At 43.3% G+C, this 7844-nt stretch overlaps 2 non-coding genes and 1 pseudogene across 2 annotated transcripts; all 3 read left to right on the plus strand.

The window, feature by feature from the left end:
* The first annotated feature begins 2513 nt into the window (after nt 1-2513).
* Nucleotides 2514-7844, plus strand: part of LOC103734772 — a 16862-nt pseudogene continuing 11531 nt past the window's right edge.
* LOC115070518 lies at nt 3716-3788 on the plus strand. The gene has a single exon (XR_003849671.1). It is a non-coding gene; the product is annotated as a small nucleolar RNA SNORD73 (small nucleolar RNA).
* On the plus strand, nt 5147-5214 carry LOC115070519. Its single transcript, XR_003849672.1, has one exon. It is a non-coding gene; the product is annotated as a small nucleolar RNA SNORD73 (small nucleolar RNA).

Below are 7844 nucleotides of genomic sequence, written 5' to 3' on the forward strand. Positions count from 1 at the left end.
ACACATACATATATTTTTTTTCTGGTGCTGGGGAATAAACCCAACACCTTATACGTGCTAGATACACACTGCTGCTGAGCTACATCCCCATTGTAGGTTTTCTGAGATAAGAGTCTCACTACGTAGTAGCCCGAGCTGTCCTCAGATTTACAATCCTCTTGCCTTGGCTTTAGGATTTCTGGGATTACAGGGGTGTGCACCACACATGGCTTCATGATTTCTATTACGGCCTATGGCATGCCCTTAGCTATACTTTTGCTTTTTTTTGTATTTATTCTCAGACATCTGGGTGTATGTTATCTTTATAATTAGAGTGGAAATGTGACATTTTGGTCATTTCCCAAATACAGGGTAATTTACCAGTAATCCTCTCAAATTAGAATCAGTATATGTTTTTCAAAGAAAGTTATTCAATTTTTTCTGAATCATAGTTAATCTTTATGATTTTTAAAATTTTTTTTGGTTTTCTTGAAGCAGGGTCTCCGTGTAGCCCCAGCTGTCCTGGAACTCACTATGTAGACCAGGCTGGCCTTGAATGCACAGAGATCCACCTGCCTCTGCTGTCCACAGCTAAACATACTAAGGCCTTGCAGAGGAGGACCTGGTGGTTCTTGTGCTTTTTCCAGCAGTGGGAGGAAGCCCCTGTATGCAGTCTTCAAGGTCAGTGTCCGATACAGCCCACGGGATAGCTGGCTTTTCTGTGTCAGCATTCCCAAAGCTTATGACAGCACTCACGTGACAGGTGGTTATGTCATCATCACAATGCACACACAGGCGGTCACTGAGCCTGGCCCTACCTTTTTGTATCCGGTGTCTCTTAAAAATCTTAAGGAATATAATTACCATGAAACAGCATAACAATATATTGGCCAAGTCTGATGATAGGAGTAAGAACAAGTCTAAGAAATGAGGGTGTGCAAAGTGTTCACCACATCTCAGAGTGGGCAGGTGCGTTCAGAGTTGCTGGAGGGTGAGCAGCAGGCCCTGCTGTGGGTTGTGTACCATGTATATTGCTTCCCAACAGAAGAGAGAAGAACAAAACCATGTAGTTAGCTCTGGCCAGACTTCTGAAACGGGGAAGTACATCTACAGTATGAATCCAGGACCTCTTACCATTGAGTATATCATTCTGATATCCCAGTAAAGACAGCAAGCAGAGCCCTTCCAGTAACACACCTCTGTAAATTTTGTCTCCTAAGAGGCAAGCCATGATAGTTTGGAAACAGCCTGGAGGTTGTGAATTTTCATTTCACAAGTTTTCTACTTCCCCATTTAAATTAATCAGAAACTTAATAAAGAACATGATAATTTAACAAACGCAGGTTCTTTTTCTGAGGAGAGAGGCATTTTCTTGTATGTTGGTTGGTCTGTTGTAAACAGTCTCCACGCTCCACGTGCTCTTCCTCCACTCAGCAGGACAGAATTTTCATTTCTTCTGCATAGGAGATATCTAGAATGAAATCCATGTCTCAGTTAATAATACAACAAAAATTTTAAAAGTAGCTAAAGGGAGCACAAATGAGAGATTCTGGGGACTGGGCTGCAAAAAGGAAAAGTGCCAACTACCTCCAGGTACTTTCTCTAAAACCATGCAGGTGTATAGTCCTTTGATGTTGTCTTCATCAACATAAGGCCATGTATAAGACAGTGATCCTGTTAGACTGTAGTGGGCATTCCAAATTCACATCCTAGTGACATCTTGTTCATCCTATTGTTGCTATGGTTTGGATGAAAAGTTTCCTCCTCCCGCAAGGGCTCTTGTATCAAAGAAGTGGTTACCAATGGTGACTCTACTTTGAGGGGTGCTGAAAATATTAGGAGGAAGTACCTGACTAGGGGAAGCAGGTCACTGGGGGGATACTTTTGAAGGATATACCTGATTCCTGGTCCTTTCCTCTCTCTTTGCTTCCTGTCTTCCACAGAAGGAGCAGCCTGTCACATGTTCCTTTACACCACGATATAACTCAGAAGCAGCAAAGATTATGAACTGAAATATCAGAGACCATGAGCTAAAAATTAATCCTTCCTTAAGGTGTTCATGTCAGGTAATTTGCCACAATGCTCAACCTTAACCTGTTTCTTCCAGTTTTATAAAAGTATAGCACACACAATTATATATCATATGTATGAGATGATGATAAGGAATGATGAAGTTTTTGGTTTATGTATTTACTGTACTATACTTTCATCACTATTTTACAGTATATTCCTTGGGGCTGAAGACTTAGCTCAGCGTTTAAGAGCCTATACTTCTCTTTCAGAAGACCATTCAAGTTTGGTTCCTAGCACCCACATTAGGTGGCTCACAACTGCCTGTCATTTCAACACCAGGGTATCTGACACCCTTTTCTATCTTACACAGATACCTACACTCATGTGCACATATCCACATATAGAAACATACAGATATACATAAGTAAAAATAAAATAAATCTTTAAAAATAGATATTCCTCCACTCGCCTAAGTTCTCATGCGAATTGCACGTCCCCCCTTTGGCTCTCAGCGCAACACCATGGCAGTGGGCAAGAACAAGCATCTGACGAAAGGTAGCAAGAAGGGAGCCAAGAAGAAAGGGGTGATCCATTTTCTAAGAAGGATTGGTATGATGTGAAAGCTCCAGCTATGTTCAACATTAGAAATATCGGAAAAACACTAGTGACAAGGACTCAAGGAACCAGTGAGTACTTTATAGTTTTGCATTGGCCTTTTTAACAGGCATCTTGGTCTACTCTTCATCCTGTGATGGAGGACTTTATGGAAGTGTCATCTCTGGTACAGGTTTGGCATCTGGAGTACTTGCTTTTAAGTACAATGCCTTATCCAACAAAGAAGCTGACTAGAAAATGTGTAGGAGGGTGCTGGCAATTAGTGTCTAGGTGGATTTGGTAACAAGTTAACGAGACATTCGGTTCTTTTGTAGAAATTGCGTCTGATGGCCTCAAGGGTGATGTGTTTGAAGTGAGCCTTACTGATCTACAGAATGATGAAGTTGCATTTAGAAAGTTCAAGCTCATTACTGAGGTTGTTCAGGGCAAAAACTGTCTAACTTCCATGGCATGGATCTTACCCGGGACAAAATGTGTTCCACGGTCAAAAAATGGCAGGTGAGACCAAAAACTGTATTTTAGCTTGTTAGTGCATGACCGAGTGTGTGATCACAGGAAGGGACAAAATGTAATGGGGAGTTAAGATTCATTTCAAATCCTCGATTGGTTTTTGGTATTGTCAACCCTGAGTTGGGCACTTCTAAACGTGGACATCTGAGGAAGCCATGGCTTCCTTGAACTTACAGGATTTTTTTATTGTTTTATTTTTTTTATGCTGGAGATAGGGCGTAAGCGCCTTTGACATGCTGAGTAAATGCACTTAACATTGAGGTATATCACCATCCCCAGAGGATTACTTATGAGCAGTTTGACTTGTCTAAAGAGTTTTTGGGAGTCTCAGGTTGCACTGAGTTTCTAGTGAAAGGGTGGCTCTGGCTAGGCTAGTTTGATTGACAGCCTCTTGCAGAGCTAAGATCAAACTCCATTCTCATGGGTGTTCTCCTTGGGAAATAACAAGTCTGAGTTGTGAAGATGAAATAAAAGATGCAGGTAAACGCTTAGTAGCTCAGTGTCTGACACAGAAAGCACTCAGGAACTGGTATCATTGCAGGACATACTTATATTCAGATGGATCTGGGTGGCAGTGGTGGCACGTTTTGTTCATGGGAATGAATGATGACAAAATGTTTCGGTCCCAAATGATACACACTGATTTTACCGTTACATTTATTTCTGACATTCCCTTAAAGTTTTATGCATTTCTGGAACTACTGAAGTGTTATGTATATTGATAAATTCTTTTTGGTGGTGCTAGATGTCAGGTATGTTTTCAAACTAAGGTATATAATTATTTTTTGGTCTTTTTGAGACAGGAGCGCCAGCTGGCCTGGAACTCCCTATGTAGACCAGGTTAGCCTTGAACTCACAGGAATCCACCTGCCTCTGCCTCCTGGGACCAAAGGTGTGCACCACCATGCCCGCCCAGCTAGGAATTTCTTTTCATGTGCAGTTATTACAGTAGGACTTCACCTGTTTGGCCACTTTCTCTTTTTCCTTTTTAATTTTAAAAATTAAAAAAAATTTTTTTAATGTGTATGAGTGTATTGCCTGGACAGGGTGTCTGACCTGTGCCAGCCTGGTACTTGCTAATGTAGACCTAGCAGTATGAGCTTAAGATCTGCTTTTGCCTTTTAAGTGCAGGGATTGTAGGTGTGGGTCATACCTGGCTTGTATTTTGTTGTTTGATTTTTTTTTTTTGAGACAGTCTCACTGTAGCCCTGGCAGGCCTTGAACTTACAGAGATCTGCCTGGCACTGCCTCTCAAATGCAATGTAAGAGGTGTGTGCCACCATGCTCAGCCTGGTATTTTTTAAAAATTAATTTTTAATTTTATGTATATGAGTGTTATGTCTGCATGTAAGTGCACTCATGTTGTGCAATGCCCGAGGAGGACAGAAGAGGGTTTTGTGTCCCTGGAACTAGATGGTGGTTTAGCTGCTGTGTGGGTGCTGTAGTTGAGATGACAGTGGTGGTTTAGGAAGTTAATGAATTTTGGGGTATTTATACTTTGTTACATAATGAGTTTGTCATTCCATGCCTTTGTTAGCATTTAAGGTGAAAACTGATTATTAAAAACTCACAGCAGCTTACAGTATCTTTCTTTTTTTTTCTCTAGACAATGATTGAAGCGCATGTTGACGTCAAGACAACTGATGGTTACTTGCTTCGCTTGTTCTGTGTTGGTTTTACTAAAAAAGGAAACAACCAGATACGAAAGACCTCCTATGCACAGCACCAACAAGTCTGCCAGATCCGGAAGAAAATGATGGCGATCATGACCCGAGAGGTGCAGACAAATGATTTGAAAGAAGTGGTTAATAAATTGTAAGCGTTTTTTATTTCCTCTTAACATAACCCTGAGTGCCTGTTGAATCATCCCTCTTTTGAGGGAAAGCATACAAGGCAAGGTGGAGTTGGGCCTTTTCAGTCACTGATTATCTTCTTTGGTTGAAGCAGTCTTATAGCAGACAGTGAGACTTAGATGTTAATTTAAACATTGAATAATAGAAAAATAAACTTGCCATAATGAATGCATGAGAATATGTGATGAGAAAATGTTTCGGTCCCAGATGATGCCCACTGATAACTTTTACATTTTCTGATGTTCTCATGCAGAATATGCAAAAAAGTGTAAGAAATTTAGGTCCCTTATAAAGGGACAATAAAGGTCTTTCTTAATTAGGGTGCCTGAGTTAATGTGTAGATTTATTGTAAGGCTTTTTTTTTCTTTAGTCTTTTTGAGACAGGGTCTCTTCATAGCCAAAGAAAATGATTTGTGTGAGGAACCAACTTTTGGTGGGTTTTTGTTTGATTTTTAACTAATTTACTGGTGGTTTGCAGGATTCCAGACAGCACTGGAAAAGACAGAAAAGACTTGCCAGTCTATTTATCCTCTGCATGATGCCTTCGTTAGAAAAGTAAAAATGCTGAAGAAGCCCAAGTTTGAATGTAAGTGAGACATCGGGATTCATAAAAGGAAAAATGGTGTTGACCGTCCTCTTTGGAGACTGGACACTGGTCCGAGTCCATTTGGAGGGGTCTCCATGGCCTTCTTGATCAAGAGGACAGATGACCCACCACATTTACAGGACACTTTGAGAGATGCTCATAGTCCCCTGGAGCTTAGTTGACCTAGCAGGTCAAGGAGCAAAAACTGTCCTTTCTGTCCCTCTAGCCAAAATAGTATAGGCCTCAAAGTATGGCTGTTAGACATCTAAGAAGATTAGTTCCACCAGTCTGGTACTTTTTAAATTACCATGTATTATGAAGATAAAGCTAGGGCAAAGCCAAAACATTCTCAGATAAACTTTGTTAGTCAAGTATTGTATTCCTTGAGCTGGTCGTATGTATAATTTGTCAGTAGGTTGTTCGATGAATATGGTGCCCTCTGGGTTTTTTAAACTAGCTAGGCACCATTTCTCTCTCAAATCGTCTAACCCTTCCGCCATGGTTTCCGCATTTAAAGTGCCCCCATTTTTCCCATTTCTCCCTTAATAATACCCTTCTCCTATGGTCCCACCTCTCTTGAGCTCCTTCTTTTCCTTTTTCCCCAAGTTTCCTTATATAATCCTCCCCCTCCCTTAAAATATCCCTTTTTTTTTGGAGACATGGTCTCCCTGTAGCCCCAGCTGTCCTGGAACTCACTAGGTAGAACCAGTCTCCTATTTCCAACTGTTCTTCTCCATCTCATTCTTTCTTCCTTTACCTCCATGCTCCCTTTCCATTATCCTGGTTCCTGTATTTATGTCTGGATGTATACTACACTTATAAGGATTTGGGGCTAGGATCCACATCTGAAGGAGAAGATACATCCGTTTTTCTTTTCTGAGTCTGTGTTACTTCACTTTGTATAACAGTTTCTAGTTCCATCCATTTACCTGCAAATTTCATGATTTCCCATTTCTTTACTGCTGAGTAAAACTCCGTTGTGTGAATGAACAAAATGTTTATTATCCACTGGTCCTTTGAGGAACACTTAGGTGACTTGCCGTCTCTTAGCTACTGTGAAAAGAGCAGCAGCAAACATGGGTGTACAAGTGTCTCTGCAGGAGGATGAGTTTTGTGGGAATTTGCCAAGGGGTGGGAGGGATGCTGGAGATTTCTGAGTTTTCGGTTCTGATGCTTCTAGCAAAAACTAACACTCGAACAGACCGGGCGCCTCTCACCGCGCGTTCCCCCCCTCCAAAAAAAAAACCCAAAATACGATGGGAGCTGACTCACAGCCCTGTGGCCTATCAGGAGGCAGGTGCTACACCCAGCACACCCGTGCACCTCCCCCCAACACACAAACAGGAGGACAGATCAAGGAAGGGAAACCTGTTGAGTTAAAGAATGAAAGTCAGAGCTCAACAAGGAATTTGAAACGTCCAAAAAAAAAACCCAAAATACGATGGGAGCTGACTCACAGCCCTGTGGCCTATCAGGAGGCAGGTGCTACACCCAGCACACCCGTGCACCTCCCCCCAACACACAAACAGGAGGACAGATCAAGGAAGGGAAACCTGTTGAGTTAAAAAAATGAAAGTCAGAGCTCAACAAGGAATTTGAAAGGCTCTTTAAAAGTTCGGCAAGGCTGCTTGGAGAGCCACCTTCCTGAAGCCCTAAAGGGCATCTGGCTTGTTAGGTGTGGTGGGGTAAGGTAAGCCTGTGGAGGAGACGGGCTTTGAAAGTCAGCCAGATGTGGTAAATACCCTGTTCCCTCCGGAGGAGGCTGGACTTGTGGACTTGGTGATGGCAGACCCCTCCCTCTCCCTCTCCAGGCCTCTGACCCCTGTGGGTGCTTTGGCTGCTGCACCCAGGCTAGGGAGAAGAAATGCTGCCATTGCATCTAGTGCTGCTCTTAGGGAGGGTACCAAGCCCTGGGATCAGCCTGATCTCGGTAGGGGTGGGGTGGAGGTGGTCCCACTGATGTTGTGGGAGTCCCAGACTTTCCTCCCTCTCTCCCTCCCTCCCTCTCTCCCTCCCTCCCTCTCTCCCTCTGTAGGAGGGGGCTCGGGTCGGTGAGGTTACTGGTGGTGCAGGTGGGTCTGGAAGGCAGTCTCCAGAGGCGGGGTGAGGGTGGTGCTGGGAATGGCTGCCCGGGTCCGGGTGGGCGTGGCTTCGTGACCAGGCGCCTATTTAAGGGCAGGCTGAGCCCCTGCTCAGGGTCCCAGGCTGGACTCCCTGCTTGCTCGCCAGAGCTTGCCCAACGCTTGGGCTCCGCCCAGCCCTGAGGGAGGAGGACCTACAACAAGCTG

Source organism: Nannospalax galili, unplaced genomic scaffold (genome assembly GCF_000622305.1).
Source record: "Nannospalax galili isolate Female #2095 unplaced genomic scaffold, S.galili_v1.0 scaffold7377, whole genome shotgun sequence".
Lineage (NCBI taxonomy): Eukaryota > Metazoa > Chordata > Mammalia > Rodentia > Spalacidae > Nannospalax > Nannospalax galili.